We start from the raw sequence: 12,862 nt of genomic DNA on the forward strand, positions 1-12,862 counted from the left end.
AAAGTTGACCCATAACGTTAGTGTCAACTAAACAGTTAACAGCATAACCGATAGACCTTTATAGTTTGAACCAATCGGTTAAAATGTGTTACCATAAGCTCCTTTGAGCTTAATACAAACCAGGTAAAACGTGTTACCCTAAGCTCCTCTGAGCTTAAAACAACCCAGGTAAAACTGCTCTGGGTGGGCGTCCAGTGCCCCCTATGGATTCAAAGAAAAGGATTTACCTGGTAAGTACCAAAATCCTATTTTCTTTTTCATCCACTAGGGGTCACTGGAGTACTCTTGGGACGTACCAAAGCTTCCCTCGTGGGCGGGAGAGCTGTTTGACACTTGTAACAGTAGGCAGCCAAAGCTAGATGCTGATGCCGCAACCATTCATAACGTGTAAACGTGCACAAACGTGGTGCACTGAAGGCTATGTAGCCGCGTCGTAGACGCTCCACGACCCGCTGGGTCTGACATTCCCACAGAACCTGTGGGATGAGCTATTACTGACGTAGGCGATTGTAACTTAGCCTTAAAGTAAGCCTGACTTGTAGTCATTATTATCCCACTGGATAATGTCTGCTGAGAAACTGGCTAACCCCAGTTGGCAGCATTATAGAGAACAAACAACGTATCCGTATCACGTACTGTAGACGTTCGGAACATATATAAACGCGTAATGCGTGTACCACATTCAGAATTCTAGAATGTGCTGTCAACACAGGAACCACTATTGGTTTATTGATGTGAAGAATAAGAAAGTGGAATTCGTCCGAAGATCTGCTTTGTCATGAGAAAACTCAAATACGGTGGCTTGGAATACAAGGCACCCAAATATGAAAACAAAACCCTTGCCGAAGCTAAGGCTAGAAGAAAAAATAAGAATTTACTTACCGATAATTCTATTTCTCGTAGTCCGTAGTGGATGCTGGGGACTCCGTCAGGACCATGGGGATTAGCGGGCTCCGCAGGAGACAGGGCACATCTAAAAAGCTTTTTTAGGTCACATGGTGTGTACTGGCTCCTCCCCCTATGACCCTCCTCCAAGCCTCAGTTAGGTACTGTGCCCGGACGAGCGTACACAATAAGGAAGGATCTTGAATCCCGGGTAAGACTCATACCAGCCACACCAATCACACCGTATAACTTGTGATCTGAACCCAGTTAACAGTATGATAACAAAACGAAGTAGCCTCTGAAAAGATGGCTCACAACAATAGTAATAACCCGATTTTTGTAACAATAACTATGTACAAGCATTGCAGACAATCCGCACTTGGGATGGGCGCCCAGCATCCACTACGGACTACGAGAAATAGAATTACCGGTGAGTAAATTCTTATTTTCTCTAACGTCCTAGTGGATGCTGGGGACTCCGTCTGGACCATGGGGATTATACCAAAGCTCCCAAACGGGCGGGAGAGTGCGGATGACTCTGCAGCACCGAATGAGAGAACTCCAGGTCCTCTTTAGCCAGAGTATCAAATTTGTAAAATTTTACAAACGTGTTCTCCCCTGACCACGTAGCTGCTCGGCAAAGTTATAATGCCGAGACTCCCGGGCAGCCGCCCAGGATGAGGCCACCTTCCTTGTGGAATGGGCATCTACATATTTCGGCTGTGGCAGGCCTGCCACAGAATGTGCAAGCTGAATTGTACTACAAATCTAGCGTGCAATAGACTGCTTAGAAGCAGGAGCACCCAGCTTGTTGGGTGCATACAATATAAACAGCAAGTCAGACTTTCTGACTCCAGCCGTCCTAACTAACTATATATATATATATATATATATATATATATATATATATATATATATATATATATATATATATATATTTTTAGGGCCCTGACACGTCTAGTAACTTGGAGTCCTCCAAGTCCCCAGTAGCCGCAGGCACCACAATAGGTTGTTTCAGGTGACAACGCTGACACCCCTTTAGGAAGAAACTGGAGACGAGTCCCAGTTCTGCCCTGTTCAAATGGAAAATTTTAATATGGGCTTTTGTAAAACAAAGCCGCCCATTCTTTTTGACAATCGCCTGGCCGAGGCCAGGACAAACAACATGGTCACTTTCCATGTGAGATATTGGTCAACAGCATGGTCACTTTCCATGTGAGATATTTCAAATCCACAGATTTGAGCGGTTCAAACCAATATGATTTTAAGGAATCCCAACACTATGTTGAGATCTCACGGTGCCCCTAGAGGCACAAAAGAACTGTATATGGAATACACCCTTTACAATCTGGACTTCAGGAACTGAAGTCAATTTTTTCTGGAAGAAAATCTACAGGGCCGAAATTTAAATCTTAATGAACCCCAATTTGAGGCTCAAAACACTCCTGTTTTCAGGAAGTGCAGAATCGACCTAGTTGAATTTCCTTCGTGGAGCCTTCCTGGCCTTACCCACGCAACATATTTTCACCACATGTGGTGATGACGTTGTGCGGTCACCTCCTTCCTGGCTTTGACCAAGGTAGGTATGACCTCTTATGGAATGCCTTTTTCCCTTCAGAATCCGGTATTCAACCGCCATGCCGTCAAACGCAGCCGCGGTAATTCTTGGAAAAGACATGGTACTTGCTGAAGCAAGTCCCTTCTTAGCTCCCCAGGCCCTTAGTCCTCTGTGAGCATCTCTTGAAGCTCCGGGTACCAAGTCCCTCTTGGCCCATCCGGAGCCACTAGTATAGTTCATACTCCTCTATGTCTTATAATTCTCAATACCTTGGTTATGAGAAACAGAGGAGGGAACCCATACACTGACTGGTACACCCCCGGTGTTACCAGAACATCCACAGCTATCGCCTGAAGGTCTCATGACCTGGCGGAATACCTGTCCCGTTTTTCGGGCGGGACGCTATCATGTCCACCTTTGGTCTTTGCCAACGGTCCACAATCATGCTGAAAAACTTCCCTATGAAGTTTCCACTCTCCCGGGTGGAGGTCATGCCTGCTGAGGAAGTCTGCTTCCCAGTCGTCCACTCCCGGAAAGAACACTGCTGACAGTGCTAACACATGATTTTCCGCCTAGCGAAAAATCCTTGCAGTTTTGTCACTGCCCTCCTGCTTCTTGTGCCGCCCTTTCTGTTTACGTGGGCGACTGCCGTGATGTTATCCCACTGGATCAATACCGGCTGACCGTGAAGCAGAGGTCTTGCTAAGTTTAGAGCCTTATAAATTTGCTCTAAGCTTATTTATGCAGAGAGAATTCTCCAGACTTAATCACACTTCCCTGGAAATTTTTTCCCTGTGTGACTGTTCTCCAGCCTCTCAGGCTGGCCTCCGTGGTCACCGGCATCCAATCCTGAATGCCAAATCTGCGGCCCTCTAGAAGATGAGCACTCTGTAATCACCACAGGAGAGACACCCTTGTCCTTGGATATAGGGTTATCCGCTGATGCATCTGAGGATGCGATCCGGACCATTTGTCCAGCAGATCCCACCGAAGAGTTCTTGCGGGAAATCTGCCGAATGGAATTGCTTCGTAATAAGCCACCATTTTTACCAGGACTCTTGTGCAATGATGCACTGACACTTTTCCTGGTTTTAGGAGGATCCCGATTAGCTCGGATAACTCCCTGGCTTTCTCCACTGGGAGAAACACGTTTTTCTGGACTGTGTCCAGAATCATCCCTATGAACAGTAGACGTGTCATCGGAAAAAGCTGCGATTTTGGAATATTTAGAATCCACTCGTGCGGTCGTAGAACTACTTAAGATAGTGCTACTCCGACCTCCAACTGTTCTCTGGACCTTGCCCTTATCAGGAAAGCGTCCATGTTTCCTTTTAAGAAAAATCATCATTCCGGCCATTACCTTGGTAAAGACCCGGGGCGCCGTGGACAACCCAAACGGCAGCGTCTGAACTGATAGTGACAGTTCTGTACCAGGAACCTGAAGTACCCTTGGTGAGAAGGGCAAATTTGGACCTGTAGGTAAGCGTCCCTGATATCCAGTGACACCATATCGTCCCCTTCTTCCTGGTTCGCTATCACTGCTCTGAGTGACTCCATCTTGATTTGAACGCTTGTATGTAAGTGTTCAAATATTTCAGATCTCACCGAGCCGGTTGGCTTCAGTACCACAATATAGTGTGGAATACTACCCCCTTCCATGTTGTAAGAGGGGTACTTTGATTATCACCTGCTGGGAATACAGCCTGTGAATTGTGTGAGGGGGAGATGTCTCGAATTTCCAATGTACACCTGGGATACTACATGTAGGATCCCGGAGTTCCCTTGCGAGTGAGCCCCCTGCGTACTGAAACTCTTGAGATGACCCCCTACCGCACCTGAGTCCGCTTGTACGGCCCCAGCGTTATGCTGCGGACTTGGCAGAAGCTGTGAGGGGCTTCTGTTCCTGGGAATGGGCTGCTTGCTGCAGTCTTCTTCCCTTTCCTCTACCCCTGGGCAGATATGACTGGCCTTTGCCCGCCTGCCCGTATGGGGACGAAAGGACTGAGACTGAAAAGACTGTGTCCTTTTTTGCCGATATGTGATTCGGGGTAACAAAAGGTGGATTTTTCAGCTGTTGCCATGGCCACCAGGTCCGATGGACCGCCCCTTTATACGGCAATACTTCCACATGCCGTCTGGAATCTGCCTCACCTGACCACTGTCGTGTCTTCGTCTGGCAGATATGTACATCACATTTACTCTTGATGCCAGAATGCAAATATCCCTCTGCGCATCACGCATATATAGAAATGCATCCTTAAAATGCTCTATAGTCAATAAAATCTTGTCCCTGTCAAGGGTATCAAAATTTTCAGTCAGGAAATCCGACCAAGCCCCCTCAGCGCTGCACATCCAGGCTGAGGCGATTGCTGGTCGTAGTATAACACCAGTATGTGTGTATATACTGTCATGATATTTTTCAGCTTCCTATCAGCTGTTTCTTGAGGGCGGCCGTATCTAGAGACGGTAACGCCATGTTTTTATAAGCGTGTGAGCGCCTTATCCACCCTAAGGTGTGTTTCCCAACTCGCCCTTACTTCTGGCGGGAAAGGGTATACCGCCCATAACTTTCTATCGGAGGAACCCCACGTATCATCACACACTTCATTTAATTTATCTGATTCAGGCAAAACTACAAGTAGTTTATTCACACCCTACAAAATACCCTTATTTGTGGTACTTGTAGTATCAGAATATGTAACTGCTCCTTCATTGCCCTTAACATGTAACTCGTGGCCCTAAAGGAAAATTACGTATGTTTCTTCACCGTCGACACTGGGGTCAGTGTCCATGTCTGTGTCTGTCGACCGACTGAGGTAAATGGGCGTTTTTACAAGCCCCTGACGGTGTCTGAGACGCCTGGACCGGTACTAATTTGTCCGCCGGCCATCTCATGTCGTCAACCGTCTTGCAGCGTGTTGACATTATCACGTAATTCCATAAGTAGACCATCCATTCCGGTGTCGACTCCCTAGAGAGTGACATCAACATTACAGGCAATTTGCTCCGCCTCCTCACCAACATTTTCCTCATACATGTCGACACACACGTACCGACATACAGCACACACACAGGGAATGCTCTGATAGAGGACAGGACCCACTAGCCCTTTGGGGAGACAGAGGGAGAGTTTGCCAGCACACACCAAAAGCGCTATAATGTATATAACAACCCTAGAAGGTGTTGTTTCTATATATGCGCTCTTAATATATCATTATATCGCCAATTTATGCCCCCCTTCTCTTTTAACCCTGTTTCTGTAGTGCAGTGCAGGGGAGAGTGGGAGCCTTCCTCACCAGCGGAGCTGATCAGGAAAATGGCGCCGTGTGCTGAGGAGAATAAGCTCCGCCCCTTTTTCGGCGGGCTTTTCCTCCCGGTTTTTTAATAACTGGCCTGGGTTAAAATACATACATATAGCCTTAATGGCTATATGTGATGTATTTATTTGCCAAATAGGTATTTATATTGCTGCCCAGGGCGCCCCCAGCAGCGCCCTGCACCCTCCGTGACCGTGTCAGTGAGCCGTGTGACAACAATGGCGCACAGCTGCAGTGCTGTGCGCTACCTCTCTGAAGACTGTGAAGTCTTCTGCCGCCTGTTTCCGGACCTCCGTCCCGCCGTCTTTCTTCAGCGTCTGTAAGGGGGATCGGCGGCGCGGCTCCGGGACGAACCCCAGGCTGACCTGTGTTCCGACTCCCTCTGGAGCTCAGTGTCCAGTAGCCTAAGACTTCAATCCTCCTGCACGCAGGTGAGTTGCAAGTCTCTCCCCTAGGTCCCTCGTTGCAGTGATCCTGTCGCCAGCAGGAATCACTGATTAGAAACCTAAAAAAAACTTTACTAAATAGCTCCTTAAGAGAGCCATCCAGTTTGCACCCTTCTCGGACGGGCACAAAAACCTAACTGAGGCTTGGAGGAGGGTCATAGGGGGAGGAGCCAGTACACACCATGTGACCTAAAAAAGCTTTTTAGATGTGCCCTGTCTCCTGCGGAGCCCGCTAATCCCCATGGTCCTGACGGAGTCCCCAGCATCCACTAGGACGTTAGAGAAATGTTTTCCCAAGTGAGAAACTTAATCCCCATTTATTGTAAGGGTTCAAAATATGAAAACTGTAAGAAATCTGAACCCAACCTCAAGTCACCTGGCGCTGTAGGTGGGATAAATGGAGGCTGCACTTTGATGACACCTTGTAGAAAGGTGTGTACAGACGCAATAGAGTCAAACGTCTTTGAAAATAAGTTGACCACACAGATACCTGCACCCTCAGTGCAGATAAACGCAGTTTTCCATCCCACCCCGTTTAACAGAATACGGGTAACTTGAAGGATGATGTCGGAAACTTCCGAGCTTTACCACCTATGTAAGCACACCAAATTTTGTAATAATGAGCTGCCTTAAGCGGCTTACTAGCTCGTAACATGGTTGGTATAATACTGTAATGCCCTATTTCTTTTCTTAAGAGGGCGGTCTGAACCCTCACCCCGTCAACCGCAGCTGCGGTACATAGGTAATAGGTACATAGGTAACTATGGGTAAAAGAACGTTCCCTGATGTAACAGGCTGGACGTATTATGAGCGGGCCAAGATCGTGTGCAAGTATTCCTTGGAGATTCGAGAAGCAAGCTCTCCGAAACCCATGAGATATCACTAGTATGACTGTGACGAACTGTCTTATGATCCGTTTTGGCAACGGAGAGAGCAGCGGAAAATGGTGGAGCCAGATACACGATGCTGAATGACCACACGAATGTGAGAGACTCCACCGCCACTGCCCTTGTGATCTGTTGTTTTGTACACATACTGAGCTTTTGTAATTGTGGCGAGATGCCATCATGTATACCTGAGGGTAACCCCCTTCTGTGGACTCACATATGAAACACCTCTGGATTTAATGTCCAGTTTTCAGGATCTAAATCCTGACGGGTGAGATCATCTGTCTAACAGATGTCCACTCACGGAATGAACCCCGTTGACATTATCACATAATGGTGTTCTGGGCAATTGAGGATTCGAGTTACCTGCCGCATTGCCATGCGGCTTCTTGGTTCTCCCTGGTTGTTGTGTATGCAACTCCCGTTGCGTTGTCTGACTGTTGGTCAGACTGAAAGCGAAGCATGTAGTGCATTGTAAAATGCACAGAGTTCCAGGACATTTATCGACAGCAATCTGTCGTGATCCGTTTCAGAACCTCTGTCGCTGATCTTTTTTAACTACAACTCCTGAACCTCTGAGACTCTCGCCCAGATTATATACACCCTCGCCCCTCTGTGGGAAACGCGAGTGAAGGCCGGCGAACTAAATCGCTTTGAAACACATCATTATTCTTAACAGGCGAATACAGCAATGTACCGCTAGTGTGCGTGTTTTGCACTAATTACTAGATGTACATTTGTTCTTGCTGGTGTAGTAGGTAAATGTCTTCGATTTACCGTATTTATAATCTTACCTAGGAATTGACGTCGTTTAGACGGAATTAGATGCGATTATTTTTGAACTTGATCTGCCACCGCAGTATACATTAGTAGCGCAAGTTAAAGGAACTTTGTTGAGACAGAGTTCTTATGAGCAGATCGTCTAAGTATGGAACGATTGTCACTGGCAGGTCTCTGAGATGAGCCATCATCACCAACATCACTTTGGTAAATACCCGAGGCGTTGACAAGAAGCCAAATGGTAGACCTGAAATGGTTAATGGTTGTGGCGTTTTGCAAACGCTAGAACCTGTGATGACCAAACCGGAATGGGTAAATACGCATTGTGAAGATCAAGTGAAATTATGCAATTTTGTGGCTCCAATATGCAAATACTAACCGCAGAAAATCCATTTTCAAACTGCATTAAGTGACTTGCTGATTGAGACTGCGACGGAGCTGTCTGGTTTTGTTACCCCAAACAGAGGGGAATAAGTAACCCTGACTCTGTTGGTGTACTACTGCCTGGTTATAAAGACAGCTGAAAACTAGCAGAGACTAAATGGCAACCTGCCAAACCGTTCGACAGAGGCAGTCTTATCCTTTAATCTGTAAATAGCTGAGACATCCATGAGTTGATGTCTGGAAACCCCGCAAATGTAACGTGTAAAGACGCGCTTCCACATTGGAACATGGAGATGGCCTAAGAGGTCATCAAGCCACTGGCTTGCTGACTGTAGCGTCCTGTCGTTACAAGGCGTGACTGTTTTGTACCACCGCCTTGAAAAAACTGAAGTCTAAAGGGATTAAACGCCAGCACAAGTATTTCCGTTTTGATACTGGATGCGGTAATGGCTGAATATCAAATTTAGGACCAAACAAGCTCTGGCCTTGTCGCGCTTAAACTAGCGACGATGAAAAGTGAGAATCGAAGTAACCGGCGTTAGCAGAAGCTTTACAGATATACTCTGCAGCTTCTTTTAACAGTTTATTGTTTCCATACATAGTCTAGTGACCCAAATGTATCTTGGGTCTTTATAATGTTTGACACAGACGCATTTACCAATGGCGGATCGCGTCATTTTGGAAACGATTAAATAGTGGTTAGAGTCTACTTAGTCTCTGTAAAAACGTAGACATTGACTCACTGGGCCGCACTGAGTGCTGGACTAATGTACCCTTCTCACTCGTAGTTATCGGTGTGAGATTTGACATAGAATCGTGCATTAAATTATAAGACCAGTTAAATAAACACCCTGGTACCCAAAGGGAAATTGGCCCTTTGGAAAGACTGTCCTTCGTTAGTGCTGGTGGAGTAACTTCCGAGACTCCGTTACCGCTCTTTTAATTTGAATTGCCAATGCAATTTTTAGTCTGCGCTAGAGCCTTACTCGCTATGCAGACAGACACCACAATAGTCAACGGACAGACACTTGCACGACTTATTGAAGTTATTACCATATATATATATTTTATTGCTGAAAAGCATATTTATATGAAACTCATGGTTGTTTCTCTCAACGGAAATCTGTAGTAAAAAGCGAAAGCTTTATTCGATCTGAAGAGAAACCAGAGTATTCTTTATGTGAAAAGCAATTCACATGGGCATGTGAAACCCGAACCAAATTCCCACTAACACCCCTGCGCCTCTGGTGGCTTAGAGATGTAGGGCAGGAATGTTCCAGAATTACAAACTGGAAAAACAACAGGAAGCATGTTAAAATGGCCCCTTTGCCATGCTGACTGTGATAATCACCTGAACAAGTTACAATTGTTCAGTGTTAATATAGCCTCTTATACAGTATAATCACAGTATGGGTACAACACATGCTCTATGAATATGAATATATATATATATATATATATATATATATATATATATATATATATATATAGGCTCAATAGCCTATGATAATTACAGACATTAATATATATATGCTCAATAGGCTATTATACAGCATTAATATAGGCTCAATAGCCTATTTGATAATTACAGATATTAATATATAGGCTCAATAGCCTATTATACAGTGATAATCACATACATTAATATAGGCTCAATAGCCTATTATACAGTGATCATCACAGATATTAATATATATAGGCTCAATAGCCTATTATACATGATAATCATTAATATTCTGATATCACAGGACAGGTTATAATACATGTCTGCATTATTTACTGTCACCTCTGGCTGCATATATAACTGCTGTTTATATATGTATTTTACATACCCTTTCAGCAGTGAGTCGCCCGATTCCACCGCCCCCCTTCCCCCCTGTAACACTGTGTCTTCTCAGGAACAGCCGGGAAGACTTGCAGGGAGGCTTGCAGGGAGGCTGGCATCTGCGGTGCTGGGCGGTCGGACGGAGCAGCGGCCCGGTTGTCACCCTGTTAACGCTGTTAGTGAGCGTCTGCGGGTGGATGTTGTCGGCCGGACGGAGCGGCTGGGACGGGCGGACGTAGCGCTGCCGTCTGGAGCGAGTCTCAGACGTAGCGGCTGGGCGCTGTGGCGGGCGGTGCGTGGAAGCGGCATTCACTGTGACCCACCTAGCGGGGCGGCAGCCTGCGCTGACCGCCCCGTTCCCCAGCTTACCTTCCTCCTATTCAAGGCTGCGACGGGGCTTCTCTGTGTAAGCTCCGTCCAGCTTTCAAGTCATCTTGTTCCTGGCTGCGACGGGGCTTCTTTCTGTAAGCTCCGTCCAGCTTGTTCCTGGCTGTGACGGGGCTTCTTCTGTAAGCTCCGTCCAGCTCGTCTTTGATAACTTCTTGCTGGCTGTGACGGGGCTTCTTTATGTAAGCTCCGTCCAGCTCTTTGATCATTTCTTCCTGGCTGTGACGGGGCTTCTTTCTGTAAGCTCCGTCCAGCTGTTGCAGGAGACAGTGGGCTGCCTGTGGCTGTGAGGGTGCTCTTTGTGAGGACCGACACGCCATGCGCTGCCTTGCAGCGGCACCATCCCGGACCCATGTTTTTCCAGAAACTGGGAAGGGATGTGCTAAGTGTAAAATTAAAAAAAAAAATCAAAATGAAAAATTAATAAATCTTCCATCCAAGTGTGGGAATCCCACAAGCCGATGTTAGTGCTTTGAGCACAGAAAAAACACTGGGTTCGTACACTGAGGTACTCTAGGGATATGGAGGGGTGGAGAGTTCTAAATTTAAATATTCAGTGCCTTTGTTCTGCTACGCCGCCCATATCCCTAAGAGTACTCCAGTGACCCCTAGTGGATGAAAAAGAAACACCTCTGGATGCAGAGCCCGCTCGCCTGAGTGTAGGTCTTGGCAGCTTAGGTAGTTCATGTAGAAAGAAATGCCTTGAAATAATCACAGCGCCATTAATAAATGTCACTTCTAATCGCAAATGTCTCTATTTGAGTGTCCTTATTTTCTGAAAAAATAAGATTTTAAATCTACCGGTAAATCTTTTTCTCCTAGTCTGTAGAGGATGCTGGGGACTCCGTAAGGACCATGGGGTATAGACGGGCTCCGCAGGAGACATGGGCACTCTAAGACTTTAGATGGGTGTGAACTGGCTCCTCCCTCTATGCCCCTCCTCCAGACCTCAGTTAAAGAACTGTGCCCAGAGGAGACGGACAGTACGAGGAAAGGATTTTTGTTAATCTAAGGGAGAGATACATACCAGCCCACACCATACACACCGTACAACATGGAATATACCAAACCAGTTAACAGTATGAATAAAACAGCATCAGCCAGAGACTGATCACAACTGTAACATAACCCTTATGTAAGCAACAACTATATACAAGCCTTGCAGAAATTGTCCGCACTGGGATGGGCGCCCAGCATCCTCTACGGACTAGGAGAAAAAGATTTACCGGTAGGTTTAAAATCGTAATTTCTCTTGCGTCCTAGAGGATGCTGGGGACTCCGTAAGGACCATGGGGATTATAACAAAGCTCCAGACCGGGCGGGAGAGTGCGGATGACTCGGCAACACCGATTGGGCAAACATGAGGTCCTCATCAGCCAGGGTATCAAACTTGTAGAATTTTGCAAAAGTGTTTGAACCCGACCAAGTAGCTGCTCGGCTCAGCTGTAATGCCGAGACGCCTCGGGCAGCCGCCCAAGAAGAGCCCACCTTCCTAGTGGAATGGGCCTTAACCGAATTTGGTAACGGCAATCCCGCTGTAGAATGAGCCTGCTGAATCGTGTTACAGATCCAGTGAGCAATAGTCTGCTTAGAAGCAGGAGCGCCAACCTTGTTGGCCGCATACAGGACTAACAGAGCCTCTGTTTTCTTAACTCTAGCCGTCCTGGCTACATAAATTTTTAAGGCCCTGACTACATCCAGGGAATTGGAATCCTCCAAGTCACCCGTAGCCACCGGCACCACAATAGGTTGGTTCATATGGAACGACGAAACCACCTTAGGTAGAAATTGAGGACGAGTTCTCAACTCCGCTCGATCCACATGGAAAATCAGATATGGGCTCTTGTGAGACAAAGCCACCAATTCAGACATCCGCCTCGCAGATGCCAAGGCCAACAACATGACCACATTCCAAGTGAGAAATTTTAACTCCACCGTTTGAGGAGGTTCAAACCAGTGTGAGTGAAAGAACCGTAACACCACGTTAAGGTGCCACTGGGGGCACAAAAGGAGGTTGGATGTGCAGTACTCCTTTCACAAAAGTCTGGACCTCTGGGACAGAATTCAACTCCTTCTGAAAGAATATAGATGAGGCCGAAATCTGCACCTTAATGGAGCCTAACTTTAGGCCCATATCCACTCCTGTCTGTAGAAAATGGAGAAAACGACCCAGCTGATAATCTTCCGTAGGAGCATTCTTGGCTTCACACCAAGACACATATTTCCTCCAGATACGGTGATAATGCCTCGCCATTACCTCCTTCCTAGCTTTGATCAGAGTAGGGATGACTTCCCCCAGAATACACTTCCTAGCTAGGATTTGGCGTTCAACCGCGGTAAGTCCTGGAACACGCAGGGCCCCTGTTGTAACAGGTCTTCCCCGAGAGGAAGAG

General features: G+C 46.6%; 1 protein-coding gene and 1 pseudogene across 2 annotated transcripts in view; both read right to left on the bottom strand.

Moving 5' to 3' along the window:
* KDM3B (lysine demethylase 3B) overlaps positions 1–12,862 on the bottom strand; it is a 308,304-nt gene that overhangs the window by 113,055 nt on the left and 182,387 nt on the right. The window lies entirely within an intron of this gene.
* Positions 9,309–9,430, bottom strand: LOC134938765 (U5 spliceosomal RNA; annotated as a pseudogene).

Source organism: Pseudophryne corroboree, chromosome 6 (assembly GCF_028390025.1).
Source record: "Pseudophryne corroboree isolate aPseCor3 chromosome 6, aPseCor3.hap2, whole genome shotgun sequence".
NCBI classification, from domain to species: domain Eukaryota; kingdom Metazoa; phylum Chordata; class Amphibia; order Anura; family Myobatrachidae; genus Pseudophryne; species Pseudophryne corroboree.